Source organism: Hermetia illucens, chromosome 3 (genome assembly GCF_905115235.1).
Source record: "Hermetia illucens chromosome 3, iHerIll2.2.curated.20191125, whole genome shotgun sequence".
Taxonomy (NCBI): Eukaryota; Metazoa; Arthropoda; class Insecta; order Diptera; family Stratiomyidae; genus Hermetia; species Hermetia illucens.
Genome location: NC_051851.1, coordinates 170,950,208 through 170,969,844, shown reverse-complemented (window position 1 = coordinate 170,969,844; position 19,637 = coordinate 170,950,208). Strand labels below are relative to the sequence as shown.

General features: G+C 43.1%; 1 protein-coding gene across 1 annotated transcript in view; it reads right to left on the bottom strand.

The window, feature by feature from the left end:
- Nucleotides 1-17,978, bottom strand: part of LOC119653208 — a 307,226-nt gene extending 289,248 nt beyond the window's left edge. The window contains exon 1 of the mRNA XM_038057775.1: nt 16,923-17,978. The gene's annotated coding sequence lies outside the window, so the exon portion shown is untranslated. The remainder of the gene's footprint in view (nt 1-16,922) is intronic.
- Between the last annotated feature and the right edge of the window lie 1,659 nt (nt 17,979-19,637).

Genomic DNA, 19,637 nt, shown 5'->3' with positions numbered 1-19,637 from the left:
GGGAACAGGTGGGGCCACTCCTGGGTGCGGTGGCGCCGCGGCTGACACTGTCGTAAATTCAGTTATGAACCTGATAACGACGGTCGGCGGAGCCTCCATGCCCAGGAAGACATCGAGGCGCGGCAAACCTTCCATGTATTGGTGAACAGTGGAAATCGCAGAGCTCCGGAAGGAGTGTCACAGGCTCCGCCGCTTAACACAACGTCTAGGCGATCGGGAGGAGGCATGTACCATAATGATGGAGTACAAATCAGCCAAAAGGAGACTTCGCAGCGCAATAAACAAGAGCAAAGCTCGCTGCTGACAAGATCTGATCGACGAGGTGAATGGGGATCCGTGGGGATTCGGTTACAAACTTGTAACCCGAAAAATCGAGGCTCTGCGGAAACCCTGTTCACTTAAGGCCGAGCACACCCCGTATGGGATGGTGACGTCGGCGCGGAGAGCGCAGAGGACTGTCCACTTTTCTCTGTAAAAGGGTTGGAACAGGCAGTCCTCTCTATGAAAAATAAGAAGGCGCCAGGACCCGATGGTATTCCAGAAGAGGTGTACGAACTGGTATTCCAACACCGGCCAGACCTACTGCTCGGCGCATTCAACGCTTGCCTGAAAGAGGACATTTTCCCTGCTCGTTGGAAAGTTGCGAGGCTTGCGGAAAGGCGATCCCGAACTGCCGTCTTCATACCGCCCACTATGTATGCTTCATACTGCTGGGAAATTGCTCGAAAAGCTCACCAGAAATAGACTCGCTGAAGCGATACGCGCTGCCGGAGATTTATCTCCCCGGCAGTTTGGTTTTAGGGCAGTGAGATCGACAATTGATGCTGTCATGCAGGTCGTGGACGCCGTTCGACGAGCAGAGGCATATAGCCGCCGAACTCGACGGGTGGTGCTCCTCGTAACACTTGCCGTCAGAAACGCCTTCAATTCCGTAAGATGGAAAGACATTCTAGGCACATTAGAGAATACCTTCACCTTGTTGCTGGACGCACTGTCGAACAGGCGCAAAGCAGACTCGGCATATTGATGCGACGGGTAAGCGGATGGATGACTACTCATGGTTTCAACCTTGCACTGCAAAAAACCGAAGAAGTCATCCTCACTAAGAAGAGAATTCCGACCCTGCGTCCCATATCGTTCGGCCAGTCGATAATCGAGTCAAAATCAGCGGTAAAGTACCTCAGGTTGACTCTTGACTCAAAGATGAGCTTTTCTGAGCAAATCCAAGCAGCAGCAAACAAGACTGCGGCTGGAGTTTCGGCGTTAAGTAGGCTAATGGCAAACATTGGGGGTCCTACGTCTAGCAGGCGACGTCTCCTGATGAGCTCAACGCAGTCTGTCCTGCTCTACGGTGCAGAGGTATGGGCTGGCGCTCTTAACAAGGAGGTATATCGTAGACGCCTCGCGCAAGTACAGAGACGGGGAGCTTTACGGGTGGCGTCTGCGTAGCGCACAGTCTCTGAACCGGTCGCGATGGTGATCGCGGGAGTTATCCCCGTTGCCCTTCTTGCTAGGGAGCGTCAGGCCATATACAAGCGCAAGGGAGATGAGCCAAGGGAGGTGGTTGCTCGCGAAGAACGGCAACACTGTGCGTGGCTGAATCGGAAGCATGGTGAGACTGACTATTTCCTTACCCAATTTTTAAGTGGGCATGGAAATTTTCAGTCTTACCTGCACAAGATTGGAAAGGCGCGTTCTCCGCATTGTGTGTTTCGCAATGGAGTTGTGGACGATGACCACCACACTTTTTTTTCTTGTGGAAGGTGGGATGGGGTTCGTCAGCAGCTCTATTTAAACACAGGGGATTTCTCTCCAGACAACATTGTGGAAGAGATGCTGAGGACTGCTGACAGCTGGAACCGTGTTGCCATTACGTTCGGGCCCTTCTCGTTGCTAAGAAGATAGAACTCGACCGGTGGAGGAGCCGGATGGCAGGGGGTTCCTTGAACTGACAGTTCCTTTCCTCCTCTCCCCTCCCGTTGGTGAAAGGAATTCCCTGATTTGAAGGCTCCGCAAGGCGGGAGAGTTCGGGGGCTGGCCCGAAGTAATGTGACAAACGGTTCCAGGCTAGCTCTCTGACGATGGGGAGGTGGTTAGTTGGTAATCCGACGACGTACCGAATCGGGAGTCCAACACTGTGTGCGTAAATGCATTCACCTACCCTACCCCAAAAAAAAAAAGACTACTTTCCGAGAGTCTCTGCCATAGCTGGATTTTGGGCGTCTTCTGGGACTAGCACTACTCCCCGGTAGTCACCGCAATCCTTCCAGTCATACGATCTCCACATCGGATGAACCGAAAGTCAAGGTAGCGAGCCCACAACTGTAGCTGTTGCGTCGTCCGACATTGTTCGAAATGGGTTAGCGACTCTTAACGTGCTCAAATAATGCACTAAAAACAGTGTTCTTGTGTACTTTGAGGGCTATCGTCTAAACTGATGCTGCATATAGCAGAATGGATGCCTACGCTCACGCTGGAAATGTCCACCTCGGTGGTTTGGGTTCTTAAATGTTGGGTATCATACCAGTTAGCGCAGTGGTGTTCCTAAAAAAATAGCCGATGATCCAGCATAACATCGACCCATTTGATGTATGTCTTGGACTCTACCACATGTTGTCCTGCACGAAATCTTAAAACTTCCTTCAGCTTTTGACTACTGATGAATACAGACTCATTTCTATGCTCCGCAAGCTGCAACCCATGAGGTACCTGCCTGGCCGATCACCTTCAAAAAGTCTGTTTTCTACTACAACCGAGATGTTGTCACCATAGCTTAATTGGTCTACGTCAGTATCATAGAGGAGCTTCCTATCCACGAAATAGTCCCTGATAATTTGTCGAATTTCCGTAGGCACATTCAGCTGATTTTGACAAGCCACAAAATTGTACTTATTCTCCTCATCGAGGGTTATTATCGCCTAGAATCGCCAACTTTATGGTTGTAATTGCCTCCTTTGATTGCTTCGTTGATAGCTTTCGTTTTTAGGTTGGCAGTTCAAATTTAGAACCGATATGCTTATGCCTCTTCTACGATCAGGAACAGCACGCTACCTATAACGGCAGTAGGGAATGGAGTGGTTCGAGGATGGCTTACGAAATAGTTTATCACTCTTCCAAACATCTATTAAAAGATCTCGATTTTATTGCCGCTTTCATAGCTAGGTTGTTCGTTGATCTTCTAACTCTGTGCAGGAATGCCATCGTAGGAATGCTCTCATACGACCGCCTTAAAACGTCTATTTTACTGCGGAAACTGTGTTGACACTACCTTGTGTAAGAAAACTTGGCACTTGATCCCCAGGGTCCTGGGGAGGCAATTTTTTAGTGTCCTCTTCTTCATATATTAACCTGATCATTAGTGATCTTGCCATTCCGGCAACATATCTGGAGTGTCTGGGCAGTTCTTTTGACCATTGGCTTAGAGAAATCACAATCTGCGACTATATTGTCGACAATTCGCCCGAAACTTTCCTTCTACCATATTTATCGGACCAAAACTTTTTTTAAATAAATCGTTGACCATTTCCGTCTCAAATATCTTCGAGCTCTACTTGTCCTGTCATATCTACCGTTCCGCAATTCCTCTGTAAAGAGTGGGAGTACTTTCAACGTTAGGGGCCAACATGTACAGCGACAAAAGCGTTGCCATGGATATCAGTCCGCAGTTGTGTTCAAGTTTGTTTCCCCACTCGGTAAAATATGCGATGAAGTCTCCCGTAATGATAGTAAAGGATCATGCACTCACGTCAAAGAGTAATTCACGTATGTCCTTTCTGCGACATGCTTCTTGTCACCAAAGCTGGTAACTTGCACAACATGCATTAAGGGTATTTCTCGCAATTTGTTGCCAGGAGTCCTAAATCATAATGCTCTGGACTTTGGCAAACGACCCGATTTTGGCTTTACCAGCTTTCAGCAACCTTATAGGGCCAATTTTACCTACCAGAAACCTCTGTATCTACACTGCAAACTACAATTATTTTGAGGTTAAACTAGAGTCCATGACAGATCCTTTCAAAACGAGCAGTATACCCATGAGATCACTACCAATAAGAGCATGGACAGTACCTAGATTGATGCCGATATATTCAGGAACAACCTTTCTCTTGCTTGGTGAGCGGATTGTCGAACGTCATAAAGGAACAACAGAATTCTGACCAAAACATTCAGAACTTAATAAACGGCATCAAATTATTCTACATTGAAGCAATAGAGGAGAGGAGAGAAAACAGCCAAGGAGAAAGTGGTGATACCTCACCAACATAGGTAACAACAGAAGCCGAGTAAATGAGCCGTTAACAGCAAACTGTCAAGTAAAAAATGAATGAATCACTGGAAAACTAATAGGACAAAACCTGCAACACAGCCAGAAACAGAGTAGCTAAGCAACAACCAGTTCAAAGAAGAATCTGCAGAAGATCTGTTTCAAAATAATAATTTCCAAAAAGAAGACGTCTATGTTGAAACCTTCCCAAAAATAAAAAAGAAATGCAGAAATGACTTAACCGAAGTCATATCACCTCAGCCGACAAAGAGGACCTGACATTCGAGCATTAAGTCCTCCTTAACAAGTCCAATAAACCCACAACCACCCCCTCTGTCCTCTGTCCTTTGTCCTCTGTCCTCTGTCCTCTGTCCTCCACCCAACCCACAACAATGACAGCATAGTCCTAAACGAGGTCAGCTCGGAGAAATATATTCTCCCAACATTGAAAGAGAAGTATGGCGTTATTGATCCAGAGTAAAGCATCATAAAGAGCATGGGGGACGCATGTAGAGAAAAGCTGTCTCGTATTAGGGATCAGTGTTTAAACTGATTAAAGTGGTGAGGACGAAAGTAGGATGTGCATTGAGCGAGCTAAGGGTCTAAAACACAACACGACTTCCGTCCGTTTTTATTTGACTATATCTCCATATTTCGGGAGCAACAGCTTGTTCTCCCGCCGGGTCCCTGGCACTGAAGAAGGGGACAAGTTGTTCCCGAAATATCGATATATTATCAAATAAAAACCACTACTAGCAACGGAGGCGTTGTTGCGTTTCAATCCATAACCTTTTCGCTAGAAACACCGTGAACACACATTGACAAAAGGCTAAGGAAGCAAACTTCCCCAAGGAGATCTAAATGATGAATCTGAATGCTCCACCGATCTAGATAGGTCAAAAAAGAGTGGGACATGCCAAGAAAGACACTTCATATAGAACGGCACGGAGGAAGCAGACAAATCAAGTGTAAATAACGTAAATGTTGAACCTAACCAAAATTGTCATCCAGGTTGAATCCGATTCATTTGACCATATCCCACCCTTACAAATAGCGTCCAAAATGGGACTCGATCTTCGAAGTCGAACCCAATTCTTATGCGCTAACGACTGAGCTTGTCAGCTTGTCCAATTTTGTCGTCCATCGTCCGTGCTAATGCTGCGGCTCCAAGATATTGACAGTTCCGCAACCGTACCAGAATATATGCCACTCTTCTGTATGACTAACCCTATTTCTTCCATCGGTACCCAAGTGCTCTACGATTCCAGCAACTTCGATTGTTCAGTGCTTCCGCGATAGAATCAAGCTCCGAAATTGTTGCCATCCCTGCTGACGGATCAAGTCTTCCAAAAACATCGGACCGTATTTGTAATTGTAGGCGTAAAGTGGACGAACTCTATTCCGAAATTTCCTGCCCCTGGTTTCAGTGGAAAAGCGAAGAACAGTCTAATGGAGCTATGGAATTGCAAGGCCTTTACCAACTCCGTTTCATGTTTATGTTTTCTAATCGGCCCACAATTTGCTAGGCATTGTTTCAGAGAAAAGGACGAGATAAATCCCATAAATCGAGGTGCGACAACTGACCACGAGATCGGACTTAAGACTGGTTTCAGGGATGTCCAGTTTAGGTAATTATATCAGTTCGGCCCTAAATCGGCTGGGCTAAAATCTGTCCAACCTCGGTCCAACTATCTTGAATCAAAGAGTGAATCCATATCAAATTCAACTCATCAAATGGAGAACCATTATATCCTATGATGAAGGCCTATTCTCCCTCTGCACACTGGCAGTATAAGTACTCTGAATGAGTCTTACTCATATTCAAGAGAGTAAGGTTGATAGGCATTGCTTTGGATAACACCCGTTGAATTGTCCATATTGGGACGAAGTGCTTCCCCATTGGTATTTTTCCATCAGTACTCGAATGAGCACGGTACCTGACATGCAGGAAATACCGCCGCCATCGGCTCTTATTGTCCTATATAAGATTTATGTAGGACGTGCTCAGAGTGTAAAGTACCATCCCTAACGTTAACCTTAAGGTCAAGCAGCCACATTATGAAACATTATGTAGCTGCGTGTAAGACTTAAAACAACGTCAACTACTGCGGAACGACTCAGGTGACATTCCACAACTGATGCTCTTTGTGATCGACGTATCAACGAACGTCTCATAGCGAAAATTTGCCGAAATGTCGTCCATCCTGTCGCCCTTTATGGTTCTGAAAGTTAGCTGACTATAAAAGAAAATGAACCGCGTCTTGCGGTAACGGAGACAAAGATATTGCGTTGGACTAGTGACGTGACACGTTTTGATCACATCCGAAATGGGGATATCTGCCATCGTTATGGGGTTGCATCGATCGTGGAAAAACTACCAAAAAGGTATGGTCACGCAATTCGTGCTAATGAGAATTCACTTGCCAAGATTGGTTTGAACATCGAAGTCGATGGTAAACGATCAAAAGATCGGCCAAAATAACGATGGCTTGATAAGCTGGATGAGGATTTAAAAGCCTCGAGATTGCGTCCAGATCAGGCATTTGATGGAGAAAAATGACGAAACCGATCACGACGAGCCAGCCGTGCTTGTGAACGGGACAAAGGCTGAAGAAAAAGAAGTCAGCTCTGTACTTTTATACGTGGCACCAGTGTGAGCGACGGCGATAAAAATCGGAGAAAATCGCAGACAGCTTCAAGCTGCATATCGATTAAGCGCTCTCCGAACATGTTGCTCTTACCGAAGAATATCTTATGAGGCGGCATGCTCGATTGCGGGGATGATCCCGGTAGATATTCTAACCGATGAGGCAAGTCGTCTGTACGAAAATCAGGAAGCAAGCCTAAACAAGCAAAGTAAGTGTATTAGGTCATTGGCTGCATAGCAAACAGCATGGGATCAGGCGGAGAATGGCCAGTGGATACACAGGCTTATCCCAGACCTAAGTTTGTGGATTATGTGGAACCAGGGTGAGACCAGTTACGATCTGACTCAGTTGTTAACCGAACACAGTGAATACAGGAACTACCTCTATAGGTTCGGTCTAGTTGAATCGCCCGATTGTCCTACATGTGAAGATGCAACCGAAAATGCAGAACACGTTTTCTTCGCCTGCCCAAGATTTAAAAGCTAAAAATCTGATAACGTACATGGTACAATCAAATACAGCATGGGACACAGTAGTTGCAATGGTGAAACGTCTCCACCACCAGCTAAAAGCAGCACTAGTACAGCGGAGACATAGAATGGAAGCTACTGCAGTTAACGCTACGCAAAGCGGTAGTAGCTCCTTTAGAGAGCACAGCTAAGAACTGAACGGTCCCGCGAAGCAATACCGGAACGGTGGTCCCGCAGGGAGAGTGTGGAGGGAAGGTTTTATTCGGTAAGAGTCCGGCATGTATGTCCTAAAATCCAGATGATGATGATGAATATGATGGATTTCCCACTCAAAAAAGACCGACAGAACGACAGACGAACGGACCGACCGACAAAATCTTAAAAAAGCAGAAACATATCCGGTGTGTCAAAAGGGCTACTGAATTGCCGTAATGATTTTGTGGATTGAAAACTGGTCGAGTGAAAAAACAGAGAGTTAAGTGATCACCTGACATATTTCCTTACTATATAGTTCTAGTCATGATTATTTTGGTCAACGTCTGGGCTATTTCTATTCGACTCGGATGTTCAAGCCAATCTTAGCTACCGAGTTGTCATTCTTGTGATATTAAACACCTTCGGTATCCCTATTTTTGCTAAGTTCTCTTGCTTTCCATTTAGTAATAAGACGAGAGAGTCTTTTTGCCAAACTTTTTCTACATTCCCACATTCTCTAGTCGTCTTCTCGCTTTTTCCATCAATACTACTCATAGATAGATGTTTTTATCTTCTAAATTCCATAGCGATTTTGTTTAGTCCTATTCACTAACATTTGTATTTCAATGAAAATACACGAAACAGAACTCCTTTTCAGATATCAAACACATCCAGCGGTCGATATACACCAGCATTTTTCGCTACTTGACTCCGCTGTACATCTAGTTGTCCATGTTGCCAACAATAGCAAAGCAAAAGTAGTAAACTCATGATTAAGAGAATTGGGAGATAATAAAATGTTAAGCTGTATGGAAAGAAATGGATGAGAACAGTAAAGTAGATGGAACGATGGGATCTTCTGTACGCAATGAGACCTCAGGACACTACCAGTGGTTAAAGCGTCAAAAGTGTATCCTTGACTTGTTCAAAATCAGAGCAATGCGAAATTGTACCCGTCCCCTTTTAGGCTAGAAGGAAGTTTAACCTCAGTTTACATCAATAGTATTCACCGCAATTGAAGGAAAATCAATCTGAACCAATTTTTGTTCCAAAACAATCTTGTTAACCCCTACGAAGATGATTACCGCTTTTGGGTTGACTGCACTTCCAATTAGAGCCATAGTTGCAAAACCACTCACTCGAAACCGCATTGCACTACAAGAAAACCCCTAATTTTTCTGAAAAGTAATTCCTTCGATATCAATCTTAATCCGAATTTACATTCTCTGCAGCCTCAATATTTTATTGATAAAATGGAATTTCACCTTTTCTGGAGGAGTTTCAGTACGAATCACATGCAAATGAAGGGGCAATCTGGCCTTACAGGGCGGAATAATAAATCCTTTTAAGTAATTTGAGTAAGAACACTTACCAAGGCCCTTCTTGAAGTGAAGAAAATCTTTGATTTTACGCCACCTCTTGATTCGCCCCATACGAAACCTATACAAACATAACCTTATCCTTGTACTAGCAAATTCCCAAACGTCCTGCGAGCTAAAATTGCAATAGCCCTCCTAATGCCTTAATTACCAAAATTAGTGCTGGACTGTAATATCCCCTTATCAAAGCGTAATCTTGATACATACTCTTCCAGGGAAATCAGTGCAATCTAAGATTGTTTCTAAGACGATTTTGTAATTATAGATACTGAGCCAAGGATATGGAAGATGTTTGTTGTTTGTCACTCAAACGCAATTATTGGCTTTATCAATTATCTAATCTTATTTCAATTGAGTCCATATTATACGATCTAATTCAGTATGCATTTATCTATCTAATATGCCCAGAGGGAGAATAATTAATTACGAATATACATTTCTCATCAATCTGAGCACTTTAGATTTTGTCATCTATTTATAGACGACACCCTAAGGGGAGGGGGACCTTCTAAGAATACTTATTGAGAATAAGTACTTTCTTCTGTTTGTTGGTAGTTACAAAACAGTCGGTCGGTCCCATAAACAATCTTGAGTGGGACGAACAATATTATCGAGGATTTACATTTTTCACCACTCGAACTTCCTTTTTCAAGAGGAGCCCATACGACTTAAAATTGAAGAATTCCTTTCGGCAAAAATAGAAAATGTAAGCGAAAAGATATATCCATGAAAAATTGGGCCGGCAGACGACCTTTTTTCGGAAAACTGAGAAACCATGGTCAAAACCCAGATTTAGATAAGATGGTAATGGTTATGTATGACTCCCGGGGACAATCATACACAGGTGAGTTTTGCAACGATTTCTTGGAAACTTTGCCATGTGAACCACGCCCTGCTTGATTACGCCACAGTTAATAATAATAATCGGAAAATATTTAAAAAATAGATATCGTATGACAAATTGCACTTCACTTCCTTTGTTACCGAAAGAGATCATTTGATTCTCTTCAAAAGCAGTGTTTTATTTTGTAAACTTTGTATCAGAATTCCTCACTAATGTACAATTCCTTTATTTCTTCTTTGTACTCCTATCTCTGGATACCGTTAACGCCAACGATTTTCGAAAACTGACTCCCGATTTCTCAACACCAGCTGTCTGTCGCCGAAATAATCTCTCATCCAATTTCCTCACAGCTGATCATTCTAGCTTGTCATCGTCCACCACCATCCAATATACACACCGGCCATACAGTTGACCATAATACCAACAACAGCAGTCAAAGAAATGAGAGGGAAGTTCTAAGAGAGTGAATCTAGAAAATGTGAAAGAAATGTAAAAAGAAAAGCGAGCTAAGAAGTTGTTATGTTCGAGGATAAAAAGTTGAAGAAATTTCGGCCTCTTTAATATAATTCTTAATCGGCCGATGAAGTTATTTCTTTTGCTACAATTATAAGACTAGAGGTAGCTTCTGGTATCAAAGGTCCACTATCGAAACTGCCGCAAAGTATGAAATCGTAATGAATTATAGAAGCGAATGGAAAATTTTGGACTATCTTCAGCAGGCGAAAATGTTTGTGTTGAGCCTTAAGGAGGATACAAAAATTCGAATGGAGCTCCTAACGGGACACTTCTCTTTTTAGCTGGCATCTGAAGTGAATTGAAGTCATCCAAATCCGCAACACCTTGATGATAGCTAGTGCGTAGTATGTAATTCTTCCACCGAATACCATACATTGAGTGATCGAGCACAACGTCTTGAAGGTGATCGCAACGTCCAGCGAGGGAAGTCTGCTACAGAAGCTCAACCAGCCGCTCAATATTGAAGTGTAACAACAACTCCCTTTCCGAACAGGCGTTTGAACTTAGTGCAATAGGGATGAGGAGCTTATCAGAAAATTCCCACAGGTATTGATGCACAACAAGATTATGGTCTCTCCTGTGCTCCTGCTAAGTTTCCTGAATGTTACAAATTTTCGCCCTCGCAAAATAATCTGATAATACATCAATGAAACCTGGGGCACCATAAGAGCGCAATTAAAAATAGAGGAACTTGATAAGGCCCCTTTTAAGCTGGATTATGCCTGCATGAAATAATACTGATTGCCCAGCCATACATTAAAGAGAAGAGACTAAGGATAACCACCTAAAGGAGCATTTAATCAACTCAGATAGTAGATTGTCTTTGAGCTTGTCCTATTGGTGACAGCGAATTGAGAAGATTAGGGGCGAACCATCTTTGAAACCAAGGGCCAATTTGGTTTGTTAAACCACTGACAAAGAAATGAGACCCAAAACAAAAATCGGAGGAAAAAATGGCAAAACTTCGGGCAGAGGCAACTCTTCAGACGTTGCCTCACATTTGCCCTGGGAGCAGCGTGACCGAAGGTGGAAACAGGTTGAAAAAGGCTCCCTTATATAATCGCCCTTCCCCTTGCCACTTTCGGTCACGCTGCTCCCAGGGCAGACGTGAAGCAGCGTCTGAACAGTTGCCTCTGACCTGGACGAAACCATTGGTCCTTGTTGTTTGGGATTTTAATAGTGTTCCTTTATTTCAACTATCTAACACTCCATTTTTAATGAGATCTCAATCCACCAATGTCGTATAGTGAAAGGGAGTGGAAATACTATGGAACTTCTCAAGTTTACCACCTGTAGGTTGTGATGGGTGCCTCATGAAAAGAACGGGGTGACCTTTCTAGAGTAATTTGAATTGGAGATAGGTCTACGAAAATATTTACTGATAACGGGGCCTTTAGATAGGAGCACCAAAGAGTTACCAATCAGAAATCTTTCCCACACTACAGCTAGATATTCTTTATTTTTAATCTAGCAGTAGATATTCCCACATCAATTGATGGATCTAATAAGCTTCCGATAAGAAGGAGTTTGATCAAGTTTTAGAGCTTCCTGGTACTATTTTTTGGCAGTATTTACGACATCGAAAAACTGAAATCCACGGTCGAAAATTAAGAGAAGGCTATAGAAGTTGCCTTCAAAATCTCATACCCAGTAAGGCAACAAAAGGCGCCACTACCCCATTGGAATGAAAATTTGTCTAATCTTCCGCCTGAAGTTGCACCAAAGTAAAGTCTGGACTGTAAAAAACATGGTCCTAGATAGATTACTCTCAAAGCACTGAAAGAATCAGCGACTTCGTAAGGATCATTAGGATTTTGACACATAGGAACCTATTGATTGCTAAAAATCCGATGATTCAGACAGATTACGCGAAAAGCAAAGCAATAAACACCTTCTCAACATTTCCATCTCCCGGCCTAAAGGAGATAATACCAGATATGTTACAGAAGTAGCCGGATAAGGTTATGCCGTAGTACCACACACCTGGACATATCTACGGCAAGCTGTCATTCCAAAGACGGACATACGCGGCCCAGAGTCTGCGCAGAGTTTTAGGCTAACCAATCAATTTGTATTGAAAATCCAAGGATGTCTCCTAAACATCACCTAAAGGGCGCTTTTGGAAAGATCGTCTTTTTGAAACTATCAGGACGCCTAGCTCAAAAGAAATCTCCCAAGTTGCTCTTCATGAAGTATGCAATTAGAACTACCAAACCGACATCATACCACAAGCAATGCAGTAAAGTAGTCAAGCCTCATGAATAAAAAAGGGACATTTAGCAATATTAGTACTTCAGTCAATCAGGATGTAGTGACCGGAATAGGGTTGTGGGGATATCTTACGAATTAGATAGTATTTATGCTAAGAAGCAGGATAAACAGATCAGATCTGGTAGACAGTCACTTGGCAAGCATTTCGTCTAGAGGAACATTTCAGAGCAGCGCTGTCTTTCTAACCACAACTAGCGTATACCGACAGTTTGATATTATATCCTAGCTTTTTTCACAGACCATCATGCCGCCATCGAAGCTTCAGAGTGAACTATAACATCCATGAAAACTGTTAAGTTAGATCACGGATGAACTGAACAATCCGGGGGCTTCCTGCTCTAGGTTAATGGAGATAGGAATAAAAAGAAGAAAGGGCGGGCGGCAAGTTGACTAAAAATGTTTTTGCTCTTGATTGCCCGGCGGTGAGCGTTGCCTACGTTGCGTTGACTCCGCTGATGAACAGATTTTTACTACTGATCAGTTGCTGATTCCAAATAGACCATGTCAACTAACTATATCCAACGAAGAAGATTTAGCCCTTCTACTATAAAACCGTAACATGGGAACTTTTGAGGTAAATGCATGCAGGGTCACTCAGAACAATAGTCGACCGAGAACTATACCACGAAAGTCAGCATACCCTGTAATGTTCAATATTGAAACTACCAAAAGCAAAGTGAGACCCTCATACACTTCTTCTTGAACGAGAGCCCAAGTCTAAATAAAGCCAGGCAACGGGCATATATAGCAACTGTATAGTAAAGGAGCTGTTATCTTTCTTGAACTCAACGGGTAAATCTAAGACTCAGGACTCGCCAGATTTTACTCCTTTCATCTTATACGGGAATACTCTTCTGAATTTGTGTGACCTTTAGCATCAAAACCACGCACCACTGCCCGCTTTTACCTACCTGGTTAAGGTAAGACTATGTCAATTTACTACGTAATGATATATTGCCCCGAAGCTGCATAGTATAGGCATACTTCCAATCATATTATGTCCCCCCCGGTTGGATCAACCAAGCAATCCCTGATTCAACGCGAAGATTCCTCAAAAAGAAGTTTTTCGCCGACAAATCAGTACGCCTTCTGCCTTCAAGAGAAGTAGTTCGATTCTCGAAAGCCTACAAGCGGCACAGGCAGGAAACCGTTTACATACCTAAGGTACCAAGGGTTAGTACAATGAGTCAATATATGACTTAAACTACGGTTTCTCCCACTTCCTAAGTTTAAAAAAATTGACATTCCTTATTTGTAAGATGATCGGATAGCGTAATATTTATATATCAACTGCAGAGGTCTTTAACGCAGATTAATAGAAACCGATCCCGAGCGCAATACTGACCACATTACCTCCTAAAGTCTGTTGTGGTGTACCATTACGGTCTTGAATAAAGTGCTCTAACACACTTCAAGGCCCTGATCCAATATAGATTCTTGCACCAACGATTCTAATATAATCACGTTAAAGGATCTTCTGGGTGGGCTTCCTAGAAGAATCAAGACTTAGACTGCAAACGAAATAGAGTTTCACATGTGCTATTTCAAAATAGGCGGTATCCACATAATCGTGGAAGCCAACGGGTTGGAGAACTAAATAAAAATAAGTAGGCCTCATGCCTAGGGGCAATGGTGATGTTTCTGAGAAAGCCGTCGGTTGTTGGAGGGCAGAGTGGTCCTGTATACAACATCCCCTTGATAGCGGACCGCATTGATTTCCGAGGAGCAAGTCGCTCTTTCCATCTAGTGCACGGACCACTTTTTAGGCAAATTTCAAACACAATTCCTGACGGTGTCATCGTCGGAGTATAGGGAACTCTTGAGATGCAGCGTCAACTATGCACTGAAGGGTAACGTGACCGAAAAGAGCTGCAGGTGTGATTAACTCCAATAATATTGGAAGGTCTAAATCATATCAAAGGTGTTTGTTCCAGGATTGAGTGGTCCTGAATCCACCTTCTGTTTGAAGGTGGATCGTACTAATTTTGAGGAGCGACTACCACCTTCTAGGTTTAGGATAGTTCAGGGCTGCATCGACGGTATTCTCCTCTATATTATGCTTATCAGCACCTGGGGTTGCTTTAGGCCATGCCACTGTGCAAGGCAGAGGTAAGCCAGCAGCTGAAAGATTGCTTCTGGTCTGGCAACCACTCCATTAGCAAAAGCGTCAGTTGCTTAGTCCTTTCGAATAGACTACTTCAATTGGATTTTTTAAAGGCTGTTTAGGTCACCTCACCAAAACCTCTAATAGACAAAGCAATGGTTTGCATAGTCTTCATATATTCCTCGAGAGCTTGGATTGTGAGCATGAAAAATTTCATTCTAGAGAAAAATCCTCTGAAAAATGTTTGCACCCTTCAGGAGAATGGAGGATTCTGTAGAATATAAAATGAAGGAAGTTACCCCTAGCCTTTGGCTGTGCCAAAGGCGGCTAAAAATGTTGGGATGTTGGTATCATCTAATCCATTCAGTAAAGAAAAGTCTACAGAGGCAACTCCTAGAGGGATTAGTAATAATCGTTGGCGCAACCATCCAATTGGAGCAGAGCCTTGAACTGTGTTAGAGCACTTCATTCAAAACCATAACGGTACACTACAGGATGAAAGTATCCTATAAGAGGCAATGTGGTCAGTATTGCGCTCACCCGTGATTATTACCCTGATTTGACTCAGGTACTCATTCACCGTTGAGTCGACTGGTATCCGACGTCAAATCACGATACACGAGATTTGAACCGCAACCTTCCGTATGACAGTATTGTGCTCTAACCACTCAGCTATCGGGACACATCCTAGAGGATGGAAGAAAAGGAAGACATGGTGGACCTAACCTAAAACCAGTATGGCCGACAACTACTAGGGAATCGAATTGGTAGACTCCGGAACAAAAGCCAAATGTTTGGCCATCCTTAGTGAGATAGACATTGTTCGGACACCAGATGTTGCACCGTTTTTCAATCAAGGATGGTCGGTTCTCTCAATTTTTAGTTCGGAAATAATATACGAATATTCAACTGGAGATTGCTAATAAAAAGCGATGACACTGGATCTTCCTCAGCACTTCCGAATACCAAATTTATTGACAATACTATGGTTTCGTCAAAGTTGTTGATTACAGTGCGAATTCCACCAAATTTATCAAATTTATCACTGATTGGTAAACGTGAAAAAGCAACGACATCCTTGCAAACTCCAACCTTATACAAATTGTTTTCTCGAAGTGGTTTGAATTGAAGATAGAAGCGTGGAGGTGGTTTGAGTCAATATCTTCAAATTACCGGCAGGAATTCGTCCGCTTTCATGTCAGTTTATATTTTTTATAAATTTTCCATATATATAGGGTTATGGGTTATCTCTGGAGCCAATAAGGACGATGTTCATGTCTTTACGAAATCTGATTATTCATCCTTAAAGAGAGGGTTATTATCACTTTTTCTTGTTTTCTTAAAGAGGATCAGTTACTGGTGAAATTTGAGGTTAATTTGATTGTTCTCGCAAAAATGCAGGTGGAGCCCAGTACTTCAACTATCTCTATCGGTTTTTCACGATGTCCTCCAACTCCTGTCAAACTTCAACACAAGTTGTTTTTAGCATTAAGGCCCTCTGGAAAAACTGGCCCTCCTTCTCCTTTTTGAACAGAGAACATTGAAAATAAAAAGCTCTCTTCAACCTTCTCCGTTGTACAGACAAAACTCTCCTGGAATAATTATTAATGCTGTTAAGGACGAACAACATCCCTAAAATAGAGGGTCAATAGTTGCAAGGATGTTAACTTGTAACACAGCGGAAGAAGTGTGGACATATCTCGGGAAGGATTTCTGGGAATATATTCCTCGAATATTTCCCAAATACCCTTTACCAGCCCATCACACTCTAAAAAGGTTAAGCAATTATCTTGATATAAGAAAAGGGTGTGTCCTTGCTATCTACCCAGGGGACGAAATTTTAAAGATTTCTGGACAATTTCCCCTTTTGTTTCATTTGCGCATTAAATTCACCCAAATCAATGGTGCTGGACTATATTTCGCGTAGGACTTAACGCCTTCAACCATTGCTGCCAAAATGTAACCATCGAGTTGTTCGTTCTTGGCAAACACACCTGTTTTGCACGTAGTCCTTTACTCTCTGCTCCCCAATTCCGTCATAGCTGCCAACTTTTCTAATGAATTTCCAGGCTCCAATTCTTTGCACAGTTTCCCGTGATTTGTTTTCACGAATAAATTTCAAATTAGCATAATAACAATAAACAAAGAAGAGCATACGCTGTCCTGCATAAATTAACAGTAGCATGAGCCTTCAGTGTATCTACAGACAATAATAATGCTGGATTTCTTACCCTTGAATTACGTAAGCTCATCCCCGCAACATCCAACGAACAATAGTCTATTAATATTCAGCAAGTAATCGCACAAAATCCCTTTTTCTTTAGCTCCAGCCTCACTAGAGCTCTCCGCGTAACTTAATAATCCAGCAACTTAATAAGACGTTATATCCTTCTATCTTGTTAACTTTAATGGCACGTGAGCCTCATATTCCCATTCACTTTCACTTAAAAATGCAAAACACACTCATAATAAATTTTTATTAGCACTGTTACTTCGACGGCACGCACCTCCCTGGCTGAACATCCGAGGGTGGTTGCGGGAGGACTGGTCGGTATCACTCCGCGAATATTGAATCGATTCCACTGTACTTAGGCTTGGAAACACTAAAATGCCTTCTTTATTTGCCCGAATTTTCCTGACTTTCCCACTTTGTACACTCACTTTTTTCTTTCCTATTTTTTTAAAAATAGAGAAAGTAGAGAGACCGGAAGAATGCGGTCATGCGTCACCAATTTTATCGTGGTATGCCCAAAGGAAAGTAAATCCCAACACGTCGTATCACTGTTCAAATCACAAGCACTAAATTAGTTCCGTTCCAGCCCCGTCCACATCCGCGTTCAAATCACCAGGCTACACCACTCCACCCTTCAACCTCGGCAAATTAACTTCATGTGTACGGAGGATTCCGGTTCACGCGTAACGACAACAAGAATAGCTATTCCACCTTAGGAAATTCGAGGATCCTTTTTAAATAGGATGTCTATTAGCGACCGGAGAGCGCCAGCGGGTGACCTTAACCCCCAAGTAAACAACAATATTCAGGCGGACATCTCGAAGACCAGCCCAGCAAGCCCGCACCCTGAACCCCGATATATTTTCCAACTTTCCTCGTGCAAGCTATGCTCCCAAATTACCCCCGAAACAGAGTCAACGCCGCAAATGAAAAACAACGGACAAAACTGTTTATGCCAACCGGAGAGTACCCGTACACCACCAGGCAGAATACGCGGAAAATCACGACAGACTTGGAACCCAAGGAAAATCCAAATGGAATTCACATTACGATCCCAAAGAACGTCTGCGACCAACTAAAGTCATTTTCACGCTGACTGGGAAACTCCACGGGAACTGGCTGAGTGCAAGTCGGGAAAACTCATGTTAACGTGATGCTATCTAACAGCGTGTGGCTCGGTGGTGTCCCTCAGAATGTTGTTAGTCCGAGGGGAATCCCGGCCCGGGAGCATGCGTGACACACACCACAATCGATTACGTCACATCACAGAGGGGACGAAAAATGAAGGATATGCGCCTGAAGTCTACAGCGAACGAGTTCGCTGACGACAAAAGGGGTAGTCCGCTGGTGTCTGCACGGAAATTGTGAATTATTCATAGCAGAAAGTGCATTCAGCAGAGCAAGCGGAGCAAAACAAGCAGAATAATCTCTGCTAATAGTAAATTTCATTAAAATTGGATTTGCTCATACTTTATTAATTGGGGGTTGTTAGTGGAGTTTTAAAAAGGAAAGCAGGACATATTGCTTGAGTGGATTTTCTCCTGGCACTATCGTGGGAAGTGGAATGTGCACTGCAGAGCAACACCAACGGATGCAGTTCCCGCAAAATGTATTTAAAATGAATTAAAATTGTAAATTCAATCAGGACCTTAGTTAGCAACTCTTCGAGTGGGAGGACGAAAGCTAAATCCTTCGAAATGCCAAGCAACTTACCACAGATTTTCCACGATTAAGCCAATTCCCTCGGACTAACGAGTGATGACATTTGCATAGTAATGACAAAAATCCATGTCAACAGCCCTCCTTTCACCTACTCAAGGCCAGAATATCGTCCTTGAACAAACCAGTCCACCCCCAACCGGGCGCAACTCAATTTTGAACCAATTACTCGCCTTTCATGGCGCCAAGTCAGCGTACAATTGATCTATTTTTCATTTCCTCAGCGTCTCGAATCAATTATTCAACTCATTGGAACATCTTCTCAGAAACGGCTTTTTTCAAAATAAATTGATAACATTGAAAATCCATTTTAGTCACAGATGCATCCCATGTAAATCACATTATCTCGCTTCTTGTCATTCACAGGCTCTCTGGCTCTCATCTCAAATGAGTTTAATGGGAAAATTTTTTAGATTCCTCCCCAGTCAAACCCCCCGGTCCAATCCCCCAGCGACGTTATCCTTATCATTCAGGAATTCCCTGGCCCTCATCGGTCCCTTGTGTTTTGTAATACTGCGTTTCGCTAATCCCAATCGAAATTCTAATCCGTTCCAGATATCACCTTCTTGTCTCCGCTTAACACACAACAGGATTCATCGTCCTTGGCTCCTGGTACTCAACCTAGGTGTGGGCAGGAGCGTGTTGTATGCTTTGTGTCTTTTGTCTGTCTGATTTGTCGGTTTGTTCGTTTATTCTTGGCTCGCAAAGTGCGGTGTTTGCCGTTTGATGGGGGTTGCCTCCTGCTGTGAATATGGTGAGCATTTACAATCCTCATTATTATTTGATGGTATTTTCTTTGAGGAGAATAATTTCCTGGAAGTACCAGAAGTGGCACGGCATGAACCCGTATTTATGACGATGATGAAGGCTTTGCAATGCAGATGCGTGAAGAGTGGTCGTGGGTTGGTGGAACCACAGTTTGTGTTCTCTTTACGGCGCCATTACCGACGTTGAGTTTTAAGAAAATACAGACAATGACTTGGGATATCGATCG